The sequence below is a fragment of the Ischnura elegans genome, chromosome 1, assembly GCF_921293095.1.
Source record: "Ischnura elegans chromosome 1, ioIscEleg1.1, whole genome shotgun sequence".
NCBI lineage: Eukaryota > Metazoa > Arthropoda > Insecta > Odonata > Coenagrionidae > Ischnura > Ischnura elegans.
In genome coordinates, this window is record NC_060246.1 from 137221219 (window position 1) to 137245472 (window position 24254).

The window sequence follows — 24254 nt, forward strand, 5'->3', positions numbered from 1 at the left end:
TCGCCAATTTTCTACTGGACTTATTTAATTTCATGAAAAAGTTTTCAAACGGCTTCAAAATATTTTTGATTTTTTATATCGTTGACTGACTAAAACGGAGCCTGGTTATAGGTTTTATACAGATTTTTTCCCTGCTAGGAATAAATTTTTAGTAAAAAAAACATTCCATTACTTTTGAGAATAGGGTGGTTTCCTATTATTTTTTTATTGCCTAAATCGAAAGATTATTACTCCTGGAGTACGTATTTCGCGCTTTTAGATTTTTAAATGACAATATCTATTTTTCGCGATTAAATGAAAAGTGAAAAATTTCAAGCGCGCAAAAACGCGACGCGTAAGTAGGAAAGTCCGTGCGACGCATTTCTGGTTCCCCCTCTCTCCTTGTGAAGTGACCTTGATCGATACTCTGAGCGCTGATAGGACGCAGGATGCTAGCGGATAGCTGAGTACCTTGCTGAATGGTAGCGCTTGGCTTAAAAAAGGTTTATTAATACCTTATCAAACGAAGAAAACTTTCCGACCTTAGCCAGTTTTAATAGGTGATTATTAAGACATGTTTCCCTGAGCTCTGTGCCTCATGCATGCATTGGTAACCTCAGACGATGTATAACTCCTATCCTCTCGTGTAGAAACTAGGTCCCTGTGACGTCACGCGGAGTGGAATCGCATGGGCGCCAGTCTGGCCTTTTTCAAATGAGGATAAAATTTGACCCTTGCCATTCGTCTAAACCGGTATTTCAAAAACCAAATAATTTGTGTATTATGAATACACTGATGGTGGGTAACGAATCGCAATCAATGCCTTTCGTTTTCTTTGATGAAGGAAACTACCCTATTACCTCGATGATAAATATTCTTCAATGCAGATTTTTGTTTAGGACGATTGCTGACAAGTGACATGGAAAGAGATCGATGGCTTTACTTATCATTGAGATGGAAGAGAACAAATGGGCGTGCTGGCGTCAGATAATGGAAGGAAATGGAGCGAATTTAATCGCTAGAAAAGTAGTGACGAAGAGTATGACCAGCCGGAGGGGGATAGAAAAAGCGATATGCAACATAAAAAACGAGAATCTACTTCCAAGTGCGATTCCCAACCTGCTCATTTTATTTTGCTCCATAAAACAATGCGGGTGAAATTAATGCATGGTGAGTGACTAGAGAAAGAAATTTCTCGTATTGTGTGCAGGGATATTATCTCTCAATCTTTATGCACATTTTATCTCCTACGCCCTTTTTACATCTAGAACACAGCTTTGTTCTAGTGCCGCTGGTAACTTTCAAAAGGCGTTAAGGTTCATTTAAATCCGCTTAGCACGCAACGTGACGTGCTTTTTTATGTGAGGACTCAAAAGGGCATCTACTGGTTCACAATAGAGCAGTTTATATCGGCTAATCATGTATATTAGTTGAGAAAAAGCTTCTTTTCTCCTTAAAAAAAACTTCATTGTAACTGCAGAAGGACCGCTATGATCGTTTAAGACGATATTGGTTAGGGTCTTACTAAGTAGATTCACGCTAAATAAGGTTCTGTCTATGGGGCTTTAGTTTCTGTGGCATTTGGTGCATCGAATATGATAATCGATAGGAAACGATCTGTGGTGGATATATTCTATACGAAGGTTTAAGGAGCTCTACTCGACTAAGAAGCGCTATGATTTCACATCTCTGCAATCAAAAATGATACTTACCTATGCAAATAATTCATATGCAGTATTCGATGGACTGAAATAAAGATGTTATAGGGTTTTACTCATCTATGATATTGAAGGAAATGTATTAAGTTAAACAATGAAATGTGCAGATGAGCTGGGTGATTGATACTGTACGTGTAAAAATATGAATACATGGGCAAAGAAAGTTTAATACTTAGTTTAGAGTGACAACCCTCTCGAGTGTCCGACTTTATTGAACTGGTATTGTTATCAATTCCTAAAAATGCGTATGTAATAAAATAAAAGGTGACCCTATTTCTCTAAAATCGGCGCCGAGATCGCGGGAAGTGGTGGGGAGAAAGCGTTTATTTTCATCAGCTCTAATGTAATTCCGTGTGTTTGAAGTAATAGTTTTATTTCAACCCTTTTTTACCTCAAGTATGCATTTCATTCTAATATATCCTTTTATTATGAAAGAAATGCAGTATTACGTTAATGTATGCACGTTACGTTCAGAATAATATTAAATGCCTTTTGAAAATGTTTAAAATATTAGTGGCGGAAGTTTACTTTTTGAAAAGCTTTAACTGTAGGCACGGTATTTATATGATGTGTTTAGCATATGCTAAATTCATGTTGATGGTAATAAGGTTTTCAATGCTGTATGTATTAATTATGCTCAGAATTTTTTTTCAAGATGCTCATAAAATGGACGATAGTGGAAATAAAATAAAACATCAATTGGTTTAAAGGATAATTAATATCTAATCTGTGCGTGTTCATATTTTCGCAAAAAACGAATATTTTCCTCTCAGCCATAAAAAAATATGCAAATCAATCTCACCCGAGTGTCAGATGGCAGTCTGGATGTGTTGCCCATGGCTACGAAACCTCTACGTCTGGCGCTACCTCTACATATATTCAGCAATGCTCTCTCCATCGCTCACAGGGAAATAAGGCTGTCTCATGGTGCGATGAGGTCAAGGATCGTCTAGCAATAGTACCCCAGCAATCTTCACCCTTAGATTGGAAGCTCTCTTGCATTCTCGCTTTTCTCTCGGGGTTGTGAATAGACTGCCAGTGTAAGATTACACCCATTTGCTCCAAGCACTAGCGTTGTTTTCTCAAAGAATAAGTCTGGGACTTGTGTCCTTGTTGCATGATTACTATTGGAAATTATTTTTTTTATTTTCTCCCAATTTCCTTTTTACTAACGGAGTTACTTTAGATTTTAGGTAATTTTTCAAATAATGTGAAGCTGTTTGTGTTTATAAAATATTGCCTATTTTGCCAAATAGAACCTAATATTTGATCAGGTCAGAGTTTCATTACCACGTTTATTTTGATTATAAGTTTTATTGAGGGTACCTTGCCTCTTAATGTTTAGGTTATCTTCCCGACTTGAAATAACTTATAAATTTCTTAATATTTTCATGAAATGTTGTTATCACGCCTCGAATGCATGAAATAGTAACGGAGTGGTTAAAAATTTATTGTCAGCAGTGTAAGTATAAAAAAATTTACGGCTTTCTTCTGAAAGTATTTCAACATGGCTGATCGCATTAACGAAGTATATTTGTGAATTGGTAAACACATGAAATATCTCTCATTACGATAGGACTTTAGGAAAACAATAATCGAAAATGCTGTAATGAATGAAGTGTGTCAAAGACTTACCAATGTGTGTCAATGAAAGAAAGGATTAACATGACCATAATTACCATACCACTTAACGAGACATACTTCTAGCATTGAAAAAGAAGTTGTAAAATGGGCGGTGGTTGTGTCTTCAAAGGTAATAAAAAATAATTTGAGTAAAAGAGGTTGTAACAAAAAAAGCCGTAGGCACCGGTGAGATTCGAACTCACGATCTCCTGTTTACTAGACAGGCACTTTAACCAACTAAGCCACGGCGCCGTATATAGTGAAGCTTCGAAAATCTATAGAAGGTTCATGAGGCTAGCAAAGTATCCAAAGAAATTCCACATAAAATAGCCAGTACTTGAGTTATTTTTAAATTAGGTGTAGGTGACTTACACACCCATAAACCCGTTACGGGTGAAATAGAGAGGGGGGTATAAAATCAGCAGCATCGCCAAAATTTGTTGATTAATTACTGTTGAATCTGTGTTTTTATCCTATGTAGCTAATGTTTTCATTGTATTTGGTTTTACTCAATTAGTGTTTTTATTAATCGTTTATCTATATTTGAATATTATGTAATACTCTACCATTTAACCAATTTTCGACACCAGCAACGCAGATTGACGATCGCTCTGAAGAACGGAGCTCTGCATTATTAGAAGGAAATATAATAATTCCTCTCTGTACGACACAGAAATAGTGGTTTCGATTCCACTTAAAAATATCTGCAGCTAAGATTTGATCCTGTGCGCTCGAGATGAATAGATTGAAATCAAGTTAGCTCACCCTGTTGCTTCGTTAAAAGCCATTGCTCGAAGAAATTTTGCACAAGCGCGGTAATCAAATTCTACTTAACTTCTAGAGAGCAACGAATGAGATGCAATTCCTTCATTCCCTAGAAAGTGTTCATGTGAAATGTGTGTGAAGTGACATGCATGAATCTAAAATCCACAATTAAGGCAGGGGTGTGCTTAGGGACACTCCACTAAATTCTTATGCGCCGCATCGTCGGTTACCCCTTCGATAGCCTAAGGCACTAGCATAGAGTGATATGCATTATCTTCCTGAACTAATTGAGATTACATCAGTGAAAAACACGGAAAAAGTTCAGATTTCTCCCTTTAATTTTCGTCACCATGAATAAACTTAGGAAAAAATTGGATCGGAATTGAAACTTTAAAGCTAAACTGACAAGTAAACCCTGTAGGGTAGTCATGGAATGAGACATTTTTATAAAACGCCTTAGAAGCTATGGAGTATTAATCATAGTCTAATTAAACAGAGATTCAACCTACAGGGTTATCACTAATCAGAGAAATTTTAGAAGTAACCGTGAAACTGCAAGGGAAAATTGGAATACGAGGCAGGTCAATGAATTGGTCTTTGGCCGTGACACCCCATGTAAGGGCCGCTATACACGGCGAATGATAATGCGAATTATCATGCTGAATGATCACGTGATCATTAACAGGATCATGCAAGCAAAATAGAACATGTTCTAATTTTGTATGTATGACCAAGAAACGAGCATTAAGTCGGTTCTGTGTGGGTGAAGCGAAAGTCAACTGAGGCTGGGGGTGGGTTAAAGGAAACATCACCGGAGGCCTTCAATGTCGGTTCGCTTTCCATTGGCTAAGGCCCACGGGCAGAGGAACGTGAGGAGTAGCTTTCGAAGGAGGAGTTGCCTGACTGGAGATAGGGGTTCAGTCAGCGGTCGGGAATAGTTTGCATGCTGTGTTGGGGGTGAATTTTGATCGTGGCGGTCGTGCTTAGCCGCTCGTGTGTGTGGAGACGGTGCGTGGGTGCAGGGTGGAGATGCTTCGCTCCTCGGGCCCCGGAGCGCAAATTCCGCGGGTGCGGAGGGCGGAAGGGATCAAGGGGCGTGGCGGGAATCCAAACAGAGCAATCGGCCATTCATCCATTGCCCCCCACCATCCCGCACCCTCCCAGGATCGGTTAATCGCACGGCAGGGCAAACCCAGACGGATGAGGCGTGTGCTGCGCTTAACTGCATGCGAAATGCACAGCTTCTGGTCGCGGCCGGAGAAATTAGCCGCGCGCGTCTTCAGTGATTTGGCTATGCTAATATGATGTGTGCGTATGTTTGCGAGCTCAATGTTCTCACATTAGAGATGATTACGAATAATTCTTAAAATTTTCTGACGTAAAATAAGTTCTTAAATGTTTGAGATAATTCTAAATTAAAGGGAGTTATCTCGAACATCATTTAGCCCTCAAATCTTGAATTATCACGCATCATTTTCTATGTTTATATAAGTACCTTTATCTTTATTTTCTGTACTTAAAAGAAAGTGAGCATTTTAATCCAGAAATATCTCCAAAATTGTTGACAATAAATTTCAATTATATCGTAGGGTTTCGTTTAGACGCTCATAATTACCATCTGAATTGCCTTAGGGATCGGTCAATGGTGGTTTATATGGTACAACTGATAAAAGTGTCATGCCATTTTCCTTTCCTTTTTCTTTTCATTCTGGTCAAGAAGGTTTTTGTTTCCGATTTTTTATCTGCTGTGGTAGTTACAGGAGATAGTAGCAGACTTTTATATTTTTTGTGCTCTTAATAATTCTTAGGGGCAAAGGTAAGGGCTTCTATTATCATTGATCTTCATAGAGATATATTCTTCTCTACAATCTATTTAAATCGCAATACATGACTACTGTTTAAACTCAATTCTCAAAAACTAATACTTTTTCAGTGCTGCAAATAAACATGTTCAATTGATTTTTCTTTAAATGAGTAATACCTGTTAATACAGTAATATTCGTATCATCGGCATGATACTTTGATATATGTTTTTTTAAATACCGCTATAAAGAAACTAAACTAATCCTGATGAATTTTTCTGTTACTATCTCCATCCCCTATTTATTTTTTTGTTAAAGTAGGTACTCCACGATAGAGATGAAAAATCATTTGAAGAAAAATCTTTGCCAAAATCATTTGAAGAACATTTATGAAGGGATTTAAATTAAACAGATAATTACAAGTACAATTTTTTCAAATTCTACAATTTATATTTTATTTTTTTGATTGCTTTTACAACGTTAAATCAGGGTAAACCTATCGATTTGATATCCATGAACATATTTTTGATGGAATAGTTATCAGAGAAAAATTTTGGGATTTATTATATTTGTCACGCAATGAGAAAAAATCAAGGATTTTTATTGCTGCTTACAAATTTAATATTTTTTAAGCTAAATTTGGGTCCTTATTTTCGTGCTCTGGTGCTGGATACCCAATCAGAGTCGATGAAAACATCTTTTTAAGCAAATTTTGTTGTTCGCGAATTAAAGGTATTCTGAATGAATTATTCATATTTTTAACGCTAAATGTTAATAATGTTAAACGCTTATATTATGCCGGGTCAAATTGGAAAAGCATTATAAAGCACCTGGTACCTTGACTGTGTGCTAGGCTTAAGTTATCTCCAATGGACATTTTATTTAATGACTTGTTCAATGTTGCCGGAAAATGAACTCTTATTAATTCTTTATTACTTCTCATGTGAGCTGAAGCTATTGAAATTTTTTTCTGTTGTTCCACTGTTATCGCTTCATTTTTCATGCATTATGGTGATTCATGGATAACGAAGGCGGAAAATGACTTTATTTTCTTCCTTGCATGGAGTGCAACCTTCAGTTCATAATTAAATTATTCTTTGTGTATGATAGATTATTTTTTTCCGCCACATCATTTCCATTTGATACCTGTGCCCTTTAATTCAAATTCGGCCATTACTCTTGCATGGTGGTGATTAAGGCAGAATTTACTCTTAAATAATTAATATCGCCATTATTTCGAATATCATTTTGCTTGGAATTGATGTAACACTCTTGGAGTTACGTTGCGGCGGCAGAGTAATGATGTTTTATGGCATACAGGCCTCATTAAAGTTTATATGCTCCTTAGAAAAAGGGAAGTTGTGAGTGGGAAACATTATTTTGATGAATAAATTAGGAGTCCCATGGTTTTTGATGAGAAAAACGAGTAAGTCTGATTTATGGCTACTGTTAACAAGGTTAATATATTCAGAGAAGGCATCACTGGCTTAATCATGAACTTAAGTATGAGATATGTTTTAAACTCTACTAAACTTCTAAATTATTCTTGAGTGATTTTACACATGTGAAAAATATTTGAAAAAAAATCTCTCAATAGGATTTAATTGAATTTTTTCTTTCTTCCTGAAGGTAAGACGACTTATTTACCACGAGTGGGAACAATATGGCCTTCATTACAGAAAGGAATGTTCGCCCTCTCCTGTGAATGAATTCAGGTCAGTTTATAATTCGTATCGTAAATTTAATTTCTTTATCGCCTTTTTTATGCGCTAAGATTTTTTCTATGTAAATTTAGATCTATGACAATTATAATAACGTATTATACACATTTTGTATCAATTAAGAGTAAGTAAAAATATAAAAAAACTATCGCTTTGTTCGGAAAAGGGTGGATCTCCATAATCCTTACTTCCTTGAAATTCGATCTCATCTCCTTAAAGATGTTACTTTTTCCTACACATACCTGATTTTTTTCATTTTTTATGCCATCCAAGTGAACTACAATTAGCTTCCTGAGATGTAACATGAAAAATCTATCGAAAAAGTTTGATGAATATGCTTATATGGTTAGACAGGTAAATCAAGATCAAACGGGGGAAAGTTTTTTCTTCCGCCCCTGAAACTGACTGTGACTGAGATAAAGGAGGGGTCGGTCCTGGTCGATTTCCAACCAATCTTATGAAGAGGGAGGAAAAAACCTTCTGGTGGGACCTGGCTTGTGGATGGAGAATAGTTAGAGAGAGAGAGAGAGGGGGGATTTCCTAGGGGGATATTCTGTCGGAGAAGCAAACAAGTAGCGACGGGATTTAGCAGAGGAAGGACCGAAATGTTGGAGAGGAGAGATGTGGAGGAGAAAGAGAGGTAGAGAGAGAGGAGTAACGTATGGGTTCAGATGCAGAAGGAAGGTGGGATAAAGGGACTTTCGGGTTTCGTTCCATGGTGGGGGGGTTTAGAGGGACGAGGAACGAGGGAGAGTTAGAAAGATGCGGAGGGGAAAGGCGGATTAGTCTGAATCCAATCCTCCTGCCCATTCCCCCTCCCTATGCACTCCGGGCGACCTGAGTCGTGCGGATGGTCTGAATCCGCCGACTCGTCGACGGTCCAATAACGGGGGTCGACCGCAGTCGGTATGGGTCCCGGTGGAAGGCGGTACTTTTTGGCAGGGTTGGAGCGTGGAAACGGAAGGCTCTAGGGTTGTGGAGAGAGATGGGGGTGTTTAGGAGGGTATATGGATTGATAGGGGGTGTAGCTGCCTGTTTGTGACGCTGGCATCTTTAAGGAAGAGAGGTAGTTAAATGAATGGGGAAGATAAGAAAGGCAAGTTTTATATGTCCCCATAATTATAACCTTTGCATGGGGCCCCCTGTTGAGCTATATTAGTAGTAAAATATCTGATTTTCTGAAGCGATGCGACGGTTCAATTATTTTCCATAATGAGGATCGTTTTATTTAATCTTTAAATAGCCAAATTACTCCTTGGATACTGATTAAATTGGTGAGTTTTAATGACGCTAAACATATTCTTAGGTACCCAATGCTTGAAATCGAATACGGTTGGGAGAGCTGACAGCAGATCCAAACCCAGAGGGAGCTATAATTAAGATAATTTTCCCTCAGTCACGGTAAGGGGCTGGTCCTTTTCTTGGGCCACCTCCGAAAGCTTCACCGAGATTTGAATCCCGAAAATTTTGAATAGAAGCCGAGCACTCTACCAGCAGGGCCAACACCCGTGAAAGTCAAAGATAGATACAAAGCGTGGCATTAGGATAGGGAGGGGGGTTCAATCATACAATACATCTGAATGATAGTATGAATTTTATATGTTACCTTTAATCGGTAGCGCGTAGGCCTCCTTTAAGATGTAAATAGTATAATAAGTAAATAATATAATAATAAAGTAAGTATAGGAAAACTGGTTGGCTTGATGTCATGGTGTGAAGGAATCAATAGATTTGTCAGGTGTTCCCATATTTACGCAAATGCTTCATTATCAAGGCTGCCATGAGGGAAATAGTTACTGAGGAAAAATGGAAAATAACTTTTATTCATTAATTATTTGGATCTAATGTTTCTATCTATCGTATATGAGAGATGTGTTCTGAATTGAGTGGTTATAAAGTCTAATGCATCGTACCAGCACTTAAGTGCAATAAAAATTTGATTGCTCAATCGATCAAGTATAATATGCACTATTTTCGTATTCTTCCAGGGTATTTAATTGACTTGCATTGCGAATTCTCTGTTTAAGTAGGAATCGGCAAAAGTCTTAAAATGATGGTGCGATGCTACCATCCTTGGGATTATGCCTGAACTTACAACTTTTCATCAATTTGCTGGCGCGTGATAATTCGCTTCACTTGATTTTTAGATAAGTACCATGGCAACCAAAAATTAAACTTCATTTTCATATTTGCGTCAGTGTTTAGTTTTATCCATGCTAGTTAATAGTACATAATATGCAATTGCACTCTATCATTGAATTTTTTCTATCTTGGTGCTCCACATCAAATTCTTCATTCAATTTTCGGCATCATTTGTTCTGCCGCTATACGATCAACTTTTGGCGCAATAAATTTCTGCATCAGAATCTAATTTCATTTCCTGTATCTGTATCCACGTGGCATCTAGGCTGAATTCATGAATATCTACCCAACCTCCAATAAGATTCATGTGGGCTCCTTTCACTTTTGTTTCGAAAATGTAATTATTGATTCTCCGTTTGGATGTGAAGCGGATTAGTTTTCCAGGAAAAGGAACTGGCGATGGATACTCTCGAGGCGTACTTGGAGCCTTGTGGGTTAGGCATATCCCTCGAAAGTCTCATCTACGCAGTTTCTTCTATTCATTTCTTGTACTTATCACGTCCATTCGTCGTATTGGCAAGTCTCAACGAAGGGAGAACAACGAGGTTGACCACGTAGCAACGAGTCTTCTCATCTAAATCCATATATTTTGGATACTCGGAGTTTACGCTACGTTGCTCCGTTTTCCTCGAAATTTCTTCAAGTTCCGCCTAAGAATAATGTGGTTTGAGAGATTGGAACCTATCCTTTGTGTTAATCTCATTTTTTTTTTGGAATGCAGCTTGTAAAATCGATTTCATGTGACAAATTTGTATAACAAAGAGGTTGCTCGCATGGTAAAAGAACACGAACTTACAGGCGAGAGTGCGTTCAGTGAAAAAGTTTGGATGGAACTCTTTACGGGTGTTTTACTGCATGCATGAACTCAGTTTCCTTTGCGGAAAATGTGTGCGTATCCACCCTAATTTTATTCAATAAATACTCATGTCATCTTTTTTCTGTAATTTTTGTTATACATTTGTATGTAAATTTGTGTAAAATTGTTGAGCGACTTAATTTTCTTGATATAGTGTTATCCTTATCGATGAAATTTCAAATATTACTACACTATTCGACCCAATGTCCTTTTAAAATCACCTTAATAATTTTTCATAGTTCGACCACCATTTAATATAATAATATAATAAATATAATTAAATCTTGCGGGGTAAGATTAAAACGAATTTCTCTTTTCCAAAAATGGTTAATAAATGTAAATTTAAAGTTCATTTTAAGTTTACCGTCCGGGTTCAGTACTGACTTTATGGAATCGTCAGTTCAATTCTTATCCGATTCGAGTGGACTCATTGGTTGTTATTCCTTCCTCAAATGATTGCCACCTATCTCTCTATACTTCTTTATTTTCGCTACTCTTCTCGTTTTCTCTCGACATCGATCTCTTCATACTCACTTCTTGCGCTCCTTACTTGTATCTCCTTCTCACGCGTGCCTTGGAAAAAGGGTCCTATTTTCCCCCAATTTCTACGGGCCTCCAAAGTCTTCGCAGCCATTTCTTTCGTCCTTACTCTGCTATCCCACCCTCCTTCCCCAGTGATACGTGATTCTGCGCATATCGCGTTTCCGAGACCGGAATGACAAACCCTCGAACTCCCAACGGGTAGACTGTGTGTGAGTGTCTCAGCGAGAGATCTGTAGGATGGCATTTTGGCGGAATGGAATATACGAACGGGAAGACTTTCTCCATGCATCCCATTTGACGCTTGTGAAGACAAGGAGTTTTATTATGCACTTCACACTCCGAAGAAAAAAAAACGGTTTATTTTTACTAATGGTGTGGGTTTTATGTATTCCTCATTTATTGGCTGAAATGATGATGTGTCAAGCATAAAATAATTTTTATTCCTCCGTAGTTTTGGCCTCGAAGTTGTAAAAATGTTGTCACTCACCCATATATTTTAACTGTCGAGTTTCATGGAGTTTGAATGTGGCTAAAGTTTAAAAGGGCGAATTTCACCGAAATCAGGGTCGAAAACCTAAAATGGTCCTTATGTCCTAAAATTAAGTGCAAGTTCAAAGAACTGATAAAATTTTATCTGAAAGAATCACCATGCATAAAAATACTAACTATAAGTTTATAAATAAATATAAATAAAGTATATGTTGTTACGGGGTTGATTCTAACCATTTCGTGAAAAACAACTTTTTTTTGGGAAGCAATGGTTTAATAATCATACAGTCATATAAGAGCATTATCTCAGGAAAATTGTGAAAAAATAGCCCGTCGCGTCGCCCCTTTCTCCAGCCATTCGCCTCGAAAACTCGATGACCTTAGCCATTTCACAGCTAAAGGCCGCTATACACGGTGAGTGATCATGCGAATGATCATGCTGTGTGATCACGTGATCATTCTCTGAATCATGCGAGCAAAATATAACACGTTATAATTTTCACTGAATGATCATGCGCATGACGGTTCAATCATGTTTAGCTTAGTAATTACTTTCTTCTTGGCAATTATCATTAGAGATTCAGCCTGAGGTCCCAATTATCGAATTTCTGGATTGAGTCTTCTGAGTTATTGTTAGAGAAAGGCTATTCATCACCAGAATTTTATGAGTAACTCAATGGGTCGTTCAAAATATAATTGAGGACAAAAAAACTATCTTCCGAAAAATGTAAGTAATATATTCAAGGATGCGATAGTTTCTGGATTGAGTGAGAAGTATATTGAACCACCAGCTAGCATCGTTAGGATATTATAAGCAAAAAATGTCCAGGAATTTTGTTTTTTTTATCGGCCCTCTCAAGAGAGGATTACGTTATCTTTCACTTGGACTCCTCTTCTTGGTTGGCATTAAAGTAAGTAATGGCTCTAGTTGAATTTTTAGCTTATGAATAAAAAATGAATCCAGGGCATAAGTATCTTAATATTGGCAAGATACATTTGGCCACAATTCAAATGGAATGTGCCCATTTCAGGCTCTGCCACAAGCTGCTAGCAATAACCATAAATCTCATGCGTATTTATGAGCATGGAAGTTTTTATCCTTATTTTAATGCGTGAAGGGGTAAAATAATCAGTCTTTGCCTGCGATTCCCAGTTTCAAAGTGCATAAGAAAAAGAAATATTATGAGCACAAATGACGGAAATGAATAATTAATTTCGCTTTAACAAAACAAATCTTTCTACGATTGTGCCTCGGAAGAAATTTCACCGATTCAATAGCATTAAAAAATCTTCATAATTAAAGTTTGCCGAATAGAGTCGTTTTTGTTCACCCAAATACCATTATCCAGTTCAATTTTTAGTCGTGAAACTTTTAATAGGAACTCAATTTAAGCCAAGCCATATTACTTTTCTTTTTCTCTTCAATAAGTGGGTGTACTTCAGCAATTATTTTTTATGCAATAAAATACCATAAAAAGTATTTTTATCGCTTTATAACAAGGTTTTCATATGCATTCAGCTATTTTTTAGATTGATCTGATTTTAGATTTCACCCGTAGTCTAGTAAGTTATTTTCCCGTCAGTCATAATTTACTTTATGAGATTTCTCCATGCTTACTCCATTCTCTCAAGCTTTGATAGTACCCAACTCCTTGAAATATTAAAAGGCTAGCCAGATAGATTACCATATAGATAAAGGAATGTGAGCATCCGTAGTATTTCATGTCTTGATAATTTAAAGGCATTAAATCATTCTTAATTTGTCAAAAAAATGTGAGAAATGAAATAAGTAGTTTATTTTTAATCCTCTGTTAAAATAAATAAAAACATCTACGCACAGTTTATGCTAAAATAGTTTTTAATTTCTATGCATTCTTCTGTAATTAAAGTTTTAGCTTCGTAGCATGGACAGTACCTCTTTTTATCTTTTTTATAGGATTTGTACTAATAAACAAAGAGCCTAGGAATACACCTTAGCTAAAAAAAATTTATATCACGTATCTCTCTACGAGTCTTCTAAAGCATCGGTAGGTCACATCAACTTAAATGAACAGCAAGGGAAGTCAGGCTCATTAGTCTCTCTTCTATATGGGTCTGCTTTTTCTCCTTTCTCTCTTCTCCATCCATCGCCTTTAAGCCGGCGCTGGTCAACTTTGTGAAAACTTAGCGCAAGCCTTCGCTGCCTGATTGTCCACGTCAGCTTCTCCACCCCCGACTACCCCGACTCTTTAAGCATTCCCTTCGTCACACTCACCCTATCCTCCTTCCACCTCCCTCCCTCTCTCTCCATGATCCAATTATTCCGCGAGTAATTTGCTCCCGATTTGAGTGAATTCCCACTTCCTGAGCAACACCCAAACGTTTACCTCCGAAGGGAAAGGACTCCGAGAGCGTAAAAAAACATCGAGGAGTAGTCGCAGGAGGAGGTCGGGAAGGAGGAAGTTCCGATTTCTCAGACGAGCGGAGGAGATAGGACTTCGCTTCCTTCATTGAAGAGAGAGAGAGACTTTGGGCGGTGTAGCTGTGGCGCCACGTCGGTCTTTTTTTTTCGTTACAGCACACTACGGTCCTTTAGAGGGCTTTCAGTGTTTGGAGCGAGGAGAGAGAGAGAGAGAGAGAGAGAGAGTTTTTGGTGGAAAGGGTGAGGCGCTGCTGGACGGATTCCCCGAGGGGGTTGAAGAAGGAGGATGGGTTGCAGACGTGCGTCGACGCGGTGGGAGTGGGGTCATCCTAGGTTGCGAGGACGGAGAAGATGATGGTGAAGGAGGGAGGAGAGGATTAAGGCTCTGAGAGTTTCTGGCGAGTCAGGGAAGAGGAAAGTAGGAAAAAAAGGGTCTGGTGAGGATGGGATTAGGTTTTGGATGGGGTGTATGGAGGGTGGTATGGCACGGAGGGTCTGGCGTCCTTGTAAGGAAAGGGCAGTCGGGTCTACGGTACGTGGTGGTGGTGGTGGTAAGGCCCTCCCCCGTGCATGGGTGGGTGGGCTTTAAGGGTTGGTCCTACGTAGGGCACAGTGGTCGGGTTCGTCGTTGAGTTGGGAAGGAATAGGGTGGGATTGGAGAAGGGCTTCCGCCCTCGCCCTCTGACCTCCATTTCTTCGGCCTCTCCCAGGCGATTTTCCGGCCTAGCCCTCCCCCCTAGTCCTTCCTCCACCCCTTTATACTTTCGCTTAGAAGGCCTGCTTCAAGCTTGCCTTCTCGATAATCTAGAAACGTGAAACATACTTTCCGTTGTGGAGCCAGGATTTTCCTTTCATGCATTTGTCGAAAGAAAAAGGGTGTGTGCTCTCTAATTTTTTATTGCTTGGACCATTGGCATTTTTATATGTCTCTTGTTGAAAAAATACCGTATATATCCGGATTTGTCTGCTTTTTTGAGGAAAAAACGACCTCATGTTTAAGGATTATTTGTACACTGGTTTACTCACTCCACCCCCCATGAGAAAGATTGATAAAAGATCCATTTGAAAAAAACGCAAGCGCAACTTCTGGGTTTTATTGAGTTTCCTCCTCTTCCTGGTTCATTTTCATGAATTTCTTTCGATGTTATCTACGTGATTACGGGCAAAGGTATTTTTTGTGCCTCACATTGCTAATATTATTTCAGTTCTCTCAGATTAGTTCCCTCCTAATTTTATCAATAAGTTTTGAGATATTATAAATTCTCATTCGATCCTCACTCATATTGCTCCTCTAAATTTTAGCCGGTGCACAATTGCTTATTTTTATTCGTCATCAAGGGAATGTTGAAATTTGTCATTTGACTCACGCAGTCACGATGAAACCCCACTTGGATGAGAAGGCGTCTCCAGAATGGGTTAAGGAATGGAAATTTGCCCTGTGTCTGAAGAGGGGTCTAATCAAACTTGTTCAGTATGTGACTTGAATTGGTAATGTTCGTTTGCAGTTTTACTTCCATTGTTATGTAGAGGAGGATTACACCGTCATAAACACGTTTTCTGAGTTGCCACTTGATATATCGTGTACTTTTCAGCCAGGGTTTAATTTAAATTAACGAGATCGAATAAGTGGCTATTCAAGGTATTAAGATGCATCAAATTGCACTTCCGGATGCACTATCATCATGATAAATAAATTACCATGAATTCATGCATTTTGTGCGTACGCTTTTAAAGCCAGTTGAATTTCTCTTCTAGAGATTTGACTTTCATTATTTTTCTCTGAGAAAAATTACCTTTCCTGGCATAATCAATTCCATCTGTATATCATACTAATCTAGTGAACAAATTTCTCTGCGGCACTTGGTGCATAGGGAATTTTCGGTAAGAGAAGAACTTTTGACTTTTCTTTCATTATATGAAGACTCATACCTGCATAAGCCTGGAAAAATTATAAATTCGCATTGAAAAATTAATATTGGTGGAGTCGTCCATGCTCGCATACCCACCATTACCAATATTGTCCTGAGACCACCTCTTCATGTCGTTTAGGGAATTAGTTAAAACATATGTAAAACATGGATGAAGATTTAGAGAATTATAAAGTTCGTAAAATTAATAATATATTATACCAAACGATTATAATTTTTTTGCAATTGTGGTGATGAAATATTTTTACGGACTGAGATTTCTCTCATTAAATTCCCAATGCTATTATTTTACCGAGATAAGTTTTCTTTCAGGGAGGCCTCTGCGGCTTTTGCTTTTTTTTGAGGAAGTATCTTCGCTTCATTTTTTCTCGTAGGTTGTAAAGAATTCTCGGTAAATGTGATGCTAAATAAAACGGTGATTTATAATTAAAAACGAATTAGAACAGAAGGATTTACTATCTGCTAAGACTGTCATGCTAATTTTCTTTATGGGCTTTATTAGAAATGAGATTTCTATTTCATATTTCATTTTATTTTTTGATCAGTCGAACATGCAAGTATTGTATTAATATTGCCAGGATCATACTGTCAAATATTTTACAACAAAATTTTGAGTTAAAATTTTTGACTTATAATTTTATCATTCTAACGCCTCTCAAGCATTTTATTGAATCAATTGAATTTTTCTTCGAAATTAGTGAATTCAGTGGAATTAATATGAAATTTGGGCATGCCATCATCTTGCCATGTAAAGAAATATTAATGAATGGCCATGTTCATTTATGGGCATATCATATAAATACATTATAAATAAAAATCGCGTAAATGAATTGCATTATAAATATTTTTATTTAAAGATACATTTTTATTTTCCCAACATATATTAACTCATAATCATGATGAATGGTATAATTTTGCATACCATCATTTGCATCATCAGAACACGCCATCAGCTGCCTTGAAAGTGAACAAATTGAAAAATATATAATAATAAAATACAACGCTACTTTCGCCTACTTACGCCGGGGCAAATGTTGAAAAATGGTACATAAAGATTTTTGAAATTCTCATTGAAATGAAAGGGTGTATCGTTCTCTACTTCACTCTGCTACTCTCTCTTCAACTTATTTTTCGCAATTTTATTCGTCCAAGTTCGAATTTTAAGACGAGAAAAAATAAAAATATTTGCCTGTTGTTTTTCTTTGTGGTAAGAAGGTATTTTCCAGGATGATTAGTGGTAGACCGAAATAACTCTCTTGCAAAATCCCTAGGTTTTCATTTTTCAAGGTTCATTTTTCTTTCAAAGCCTCGAGACAGCTCTTTTCTTTAAAAGAATACTTTTCTCTATTCTTGTGGTAATAGAAAGCCTCTCAGACTTTCCATCTTCACGCTTATAGAATGCTCTTTGCGCAAATTTGAAATGGAAATGAATTTGCCCTTTATCCATTACAATACTCAATTTTTTCAGCTCTTAGTACTCAATCTCTTATTAAGATGAATAATACAAGTAGTATAAGAATCATGTTGATTATGTGATGAATGCATAAATGACTATCATATTAGTATTTTGTGTCTAATAATTTTGTTTGTGAATATTTTGTGTTGGAGTTCACTTCACTGATTTGAGTTTTCTCTTACCGAAAATCCGCCTTGCTCTTGCATCCGGCGCTTGCTCGCGAAAATGCACTTCTATAAAATTCACATCAATAATCCTATAAAGAAAAATTTATTCTAATGAAAAGGCTCAGAAATTATTTTATGTGCTTCAAATCCGCATGTGGAAGAATATTATTTAGAAAACTATTAAGAAAAATTTGACATTCTTCAAATTATGAATAAAAAGGAAAAGAAAATTTTTACCATAAAGAAAGCTGTATACTAGCGTAATCAGATTTCCTCTTGGTGTTCACAATTACGGAGGTTATATTAGAGACGGGATATGCGGTCTGAGGCGTAGATGAGAGGAAATGAGATCGGAATGAAGCTCATTAAAGCGTTTCACGAGCTGAAAATAGACTTATTATCAGGGTACCTAGAGCCCAACCATTTTAACTAGATGTTATATCACTAATACGATATAAATTTAACTACAAGTAGCGAATTTCAATTCGCAAAAAGTTAGTATCAATGGAAGTTTCATAACGAAAACCAATAATGCTTCTAGATTATTTCAGATTTAAGAATTAAAATTGACTGCTTCTGTTTACTAAAGATTATTATACATAATCTGCCATACGCATAGTGGTATTTTTATATTATGTTGCTGTCCATTAGAGACTGTATTATATAATGTCATGTGCGTATAATGTTTTGTACAATTTTTTATCTGGGTAACGCATGTTTCTGGTTTTGAAGGTAGCCTTACCTCAGAAATAACCTTAAAACTGCCTAAATCTTTCATATTCGATGTTTATGAAGTTGTGTACATTATTTGATTGAAGAATAAACAATTGTTATTATTAGAAAATGCAGGGCTTTATTAGTTTTTCTCATTTCAGTGAGCAAGCTCTTAACGCGTTTTTGGATAAGTTATAACATTTGCTTGCTGCTTCTGCACAAGAAGAGAATTAAATCTGACTGAAAAAATTCAAATTTTACAATCTTTATATTTGAATCATTTAAAAAACGTGCTTGGAAGTTATTATAACTGAATTTGTAAGTTTTAACGCACGGATTTCCAAATTTACGTTTTTATTTACGCAATTTAAGTGAAACTGATGTGGTTACATATGAATTCACCTTGCTATGCATTTTTTAAATTTTAATGCCATTTTAGGTGTGACAGAAATCGTAAAAATACAGTACTTTGAATTTATTCATATCTTTTAAACCAACTAAATCATACTTTTTAAATTTGATAACTTGGACTTAATAGAAAAAGATGATGAGGGGTGTGAGGGGTTTGGATTTATATTTAAAAAATAATATGCTTTCCCATCCCTTCAATAATTAGAGAAGATTTTTTATTCCTTCCTCGAGAACCCTTTTGAATTTCGCTAAGCTCATAAAGATTTCATTTTCGCTTTGGGTCTTCTCGTAAAAATAATATTGCTTGAAAAAATTGTCTCCAGTTGACGACAAAAAAAGGTCTCCCACTTGCCAGCTAATCCTGCTTAGGGAAGAGAGGATTTTCTCCATGGGATGAAGTCGGGCCTTATGAGAACGGACACAATGGTGGAAAAGGTTTGCGGATAATGTGAAAGTGGCTTCTTTTAAAAAAGAAAACTCATTAAGGCGATCGACGGCCGTGACGCGTACCGTACTGCGGGAACGGAAGGAAGACTGTGGGGCTTGAGGTGACGGGAGGAAAATATGACAAACCATTCCCTTTGCTTTACTAGCCCTTTACTATTGCTAATCAGCAGTTATTCTATCTTGTTTTTCAGTTTGCTAATCATGGTGGATTGGTTTATATGCATAAAAATATATTATTAAATTTCATGGTCTGTTCATCTGTAACCACATCACTTTCACCTGCGTGAATCTGCAAACTCTGCGTGTTAAAATAAATATGCGAAACCAAATCAATTAAAATAACTTAAATGCACGTTTTTTCTTATGCCTCAGATTGTATGAAATATTGTGAAATTATCATATATTCATTCGGATTTGGTTCCCTTTATTCACAGCAACAGAGATTAAATGTTAAACTTTATCAAAAAGGCGTTAACGGTTAGCTTATTCCTGCAAATTAACCCTGAAAAATGTATGTCCATTTGGTTTAAACTTATATCTACTGTCCAAACAATTTGAATGGATAACTATGTCAAACAGAATGGTCATGTTCGTATTTTTGCCTCTCTTCACCACTTGTTTTTACTTCACCACCGTGACATTTCGTACCAGCATTAATCCGGATCACTGGTTTAATGTACTCGCACTCGACTTCGCACTCGTCCAGTCACACCTTGAATACTCAGCGAACATATAGCATCTACGGTCGGCAGACTTAATAAAATATAAAAGAAAGCTACCCGATTCGTCCAAAACTGCTACGGGCGTACATAAAGCGCTACACAGATGTTAAACGAATTAGGCTGCAATCCTCTAGATACTCGCCGGCTACACTCTAGACTTAAATTGTTTGAGCAATCGAGGAAATGTATCTTAGTGACATGGAGAACTCCACTATATTTCCAGGTCCAACAAAAGCAATAAAATAAGAGAGACATTTTTCCAAATGCTCAGGTATGAGAATAAATTTATCCTCAGAACAACAAAGGACGTTAATAAATGCTTAGCGAAATGCAGTTTGAGCATATCCTTTTTATGTGTAAACGGCTGGTGTCCTAACACCCCCCGCCACACGCCCGTTGAGGTGGCTTGCGGAGTGGCATGTGGATGTAGATCGAGGGTTACAGTTTATCAGCCTTTAGAATGGAGTACTATGAATGAATGCGCGAATATGGAATTAATTTTTAATAAACTGTCTTAACATTCGGATATGTGAAATTAGCTGCTATAGAGAGGTCTCTCACACTCCCGATGCAATCCGTTCTTCTTCATCCTCTCAAATTCCTTTCCTCATCCTTCAATGTCTTTGGTCGATTCTTTCCCAGCGGGACTCGTCTACTTATCTTGCCGTCGACGAAAAAGCGGAGCCGACGACTTATTCTTCCCCGTTCCTTTCCTATTCCTCCGCACTCCCTCTATCTCTTTCCTTCTGCCCTCTTCTCGTATTACTCTTCCCACCTCCCGCTTATTCCCTACTCATCCTTTTTCCCCCGGGCGCTTATCTTCCTCCCCCTTTCTCCTGTTGTCGTCATTATCAGCTTCCCACGGCCCAGATCTCTCCGTTTCCTCCTCTTTGTTCTCCTTCTCTCTTTACTTCCTCACGTGCTTGCTGTTTAATGTATCGCTCTTTAACCCTCTTGCCGACGCGGCTCTTAAACTCCCTTTGCTATCCGCATGGCAACGTTCCTACCGCATGCATCATACTTTTACTCATGATGACTTTTTCCACTATTACCAAATACATTTTTATATGGAGTAGGTGACGTGTTTATGCATTGAAAGCATAATCAGTGGCCAATAATCCTAAGATTGGTTTGGTTTGATCGGGTCTCGGTCGATCCTTTTGCTCCTCATCATTCTTCTGTTGCAATACATTTCGAAAGCCTCTACCCTTGATTTCCCCGCAGCTATCATTGTCCATTCCTCTTTTCCGTGGAGGAGCTACTTCTAAAATCCTCCACTCTCCTAATACTCCAAATACACCTAATATAAGTTCTGATAAATTGTCTCCTTACATCTATGCTTAGATTTCCCTCTGTACGTATATATTTATTTCGTTAGAACGCTCTCTCCACCTTGGTTATTCTGCTGATAATTTATTTCCTGATTCTTCCATAGCTTGTTATTCTGTTTCCCAAATAACAGAATTCATTCACCTCTTCCAGTTTTGTTTCCTTATTTTTTTTGCTAGTCTTGACCTCTTCTCTTCTGCTAAATTTTAGTATCTTGGTTTTACATTAAAATGCATATTTAAATATCACCATTACCACAGAGAGCGTGTAACTCCAGAGGGTTAAGCCTTTCGATGCTTATCTACGAGTTCCGGTGCAAATCCTTTTTGAATCCTTCGGACTCCCCAAATCTAAATACTTAAACTAGCCTAAAGGTAGCTTAGAGAAAGTAACTGCCCCTCCTACCTTAAATGAGTGAATTCATATACATTTAGCTGAGTTCTGTGCGACTTCAGCCTTCACCTATCTGAGCCAACTCTTGGATTTTATCGTTAAGTAAGAGTAATATTATCATCCCAGCTCATCTATTAAACCGCTCCTTTGCTTGGAATGGAAGACACGTACTTAGCGGTTCACGTAAAAGTAATCACTGTGAGCCTGAATTAAATTTATGTTCAAACTATACGAATTACTTACTAAACGAAGAGTACATCACCGGCACACGCGACATTGAAACACTAAAAGATACGGTTGATGAGTCAAAAATTATTTCCAGAAACAAGGACATTTCCATTTCCAAGGACAGTAACATTCTTAACTCTACAGGTTTAATTTCCCTTTCTCACATGTTGTGTCCCATTATCAGTAAAATTCTCCTTAATTTTCTAAAAAAGAAATTCTCATCAGGGATGGAATTCTCTTACATTATCTATTCAAGAAAATAGTAGCAGATCGGGTATTTAATGTTTCCTTAAGTTTCCTAATCTAAAGTCAATTTGACCGAAGAAAAAAGGAGGTAAATTGGGAAGTAGCGATAACTTCCTAATTAGAGGCATCGATACCTGACTCTCCCTTTCGGACTCATAAAAATTTTATCTTTCAACTCATCCCACCGCTTTTGCAACTTGATCTTTCCTTAATGCCTTTCGTAACTTTATCTCTGGATTTTTTTATTTTGATAAAGGTAGTAATTAAAATGGCTCATGTGATTAATTTCTGTCAATTTCGATTGAAATAAATGTTACTTAAGGTTTTACTCACTGTCTTTCTCAATTGTGTCTCCAACTCGTTTTATTTATCTCTCCGTGTTTAGCACTGACTTTAGTCATTTTCAGACCAATGACGCTCTTCGCTTTTATCCTGCCTTATTTTTATCTCTTTTCCCTCATATCTTTCCCTTATTTTGTTCCAGCACACACTCCTCACCTGCACACAGGGACTCTTTTCTCTCACTTGAAAACCCCATTTCCATTGTCTCCGGGCCAATTTCCTCCTCTTCCCCCCTGTCGACTCGCTCTTCCGAAACTGCTATCGTTGCTATTTTCCCCTGTCCTTGTCTCTTCCTTTCTCTCTGTCTCTGTGTCATCTTATCTCTACATTTATCTCACATCCTCCCGCTGAGATCTTCACCCCTTTTCTCCTGATTCTCTCGTTCTCTCATGGTGTCACATCTCAGAGGTGTCCTCTTTCTCGCAAGCCTTTCTCTCCCTTTTGACCACTGTTTTCTTCAATACAAGGTTCTAGATATTATCTTTTTCAAAATTGATCTTATCGTTCAGATGTTAATGCAAATTGTGACACCTCTCACTGCAATTCATATTATTGATTGATTGTTCATTGGTGAAAATTGTGACATATTGGAAACTCACGCTCTCTGTATTTCTCCCGCTGTACATAAGAATGACAACTGTGCACGATGAGTGTGCACCTTTATCAGGTGTACACGAAGAGCACACCAGAATAAGGGAGTACACAATTGAAATACAAATGGTATGTAAGGGAACGGTTTAGGAAGTTTGTACTAAACATATAACACCCCATTTTAAGCGCATACGTATAGCAACTCTGGAAGGAAACGTACTCGTGCGTGAAAGAAAGGTTCGTTAGCGTGTCGTCCTTTGCATAAAACCTGGAGTTTACGCTTTGTGTACTCTTGCCTAAAGGTTGTAAAGCTACTGAGCTTATCTGAGCTTATCTGAACTCTATCTGCACATCAGGAGAAGAAGATAATACATGCTTTTCTGTACGTTGCCGTTTTCGGCTGGATCGCAAAGCCCGCCTTGCTTTTGTCATTGCTTCTATTCCTTTATTTAATTCACCTACATATGCCGCTTGCTCTTATTAGAACTCGATGATTGCTTCTTTCCTGAAATAAAGGGACAAGTCATAAATCAACGTTGGCAGTACAAAAAAATCGAATCGTGGAAATGTTTGTTGCCGAAAGATTTCATCTAATTTCTTAATTACCATAACCCCTGAGCGTAAAAATATTAATAACGTATAACATGCTTATTTTTTGGAATAAATATTAGCCAGAAGATAAAATTTTTACTTTTTTAGGTAAGGTTTCTCATAACTGTGCAAATATATTAAATAAAAACTGAGTAAGTTTTACATGGCCTCCTCACACACAATTTCCAATGTCAGTTATACAGTACGAATAGATAAAAGTTAACACGGTGTTTATTTTAGATTTCTTTTCTTTTCTATTATTATTACCAGTGTTCCGGCAAAAACACATTTAAGAATTCTAATTAGCAAATTATTGAGTCAGTAACCATTATTAAAATATGTTTCAAAATTTATTCAGTACCATTTGCAATTATGTTAGACTATTTTGAAAAGCGTAAAATGCTTTATTGCATGACTAAATTAATAGAATTAATTCTAAAAATAACTTCATTATGCTTAAGTATCATTAACAATGCTATTTAAAGATTAGTTATAATTTAATCTAACTCTCAAGTCAAACCTCGTGACGTTTTCATTAATTAAAATTAACGGAACGAAAATTTTAAATTCCATTTTGACTATAATGAGGGAGTTCTTCTGCAAACCTTATCGTATTCAATTTTATATTTAAAATTAAGTCTAAATGAGGC

The 24254-nt window shown here is 37.1% G+C and overlaps 1 protein-coding gene and 1 non-coding gene across 3 annotated transcripts in view; one reads left to right on the forward strand and one right to left on the reverse strand.

Moving 5' to 3' along the window:
• The window catches only part of LOC124170692, a 966542-nt gene that overhangs the window by 171575 nt on the left and 770713 nt on the right, over positions 1 to 24254 (forward strand). The window lies entirely within an intron of this gene.
• Trnat-agu lies at positions 3499 to 3572 on the reverse strand. The gene has a single exon. It is a non-coding gene; the product is annotated as a tRNA-Thr (tRNA).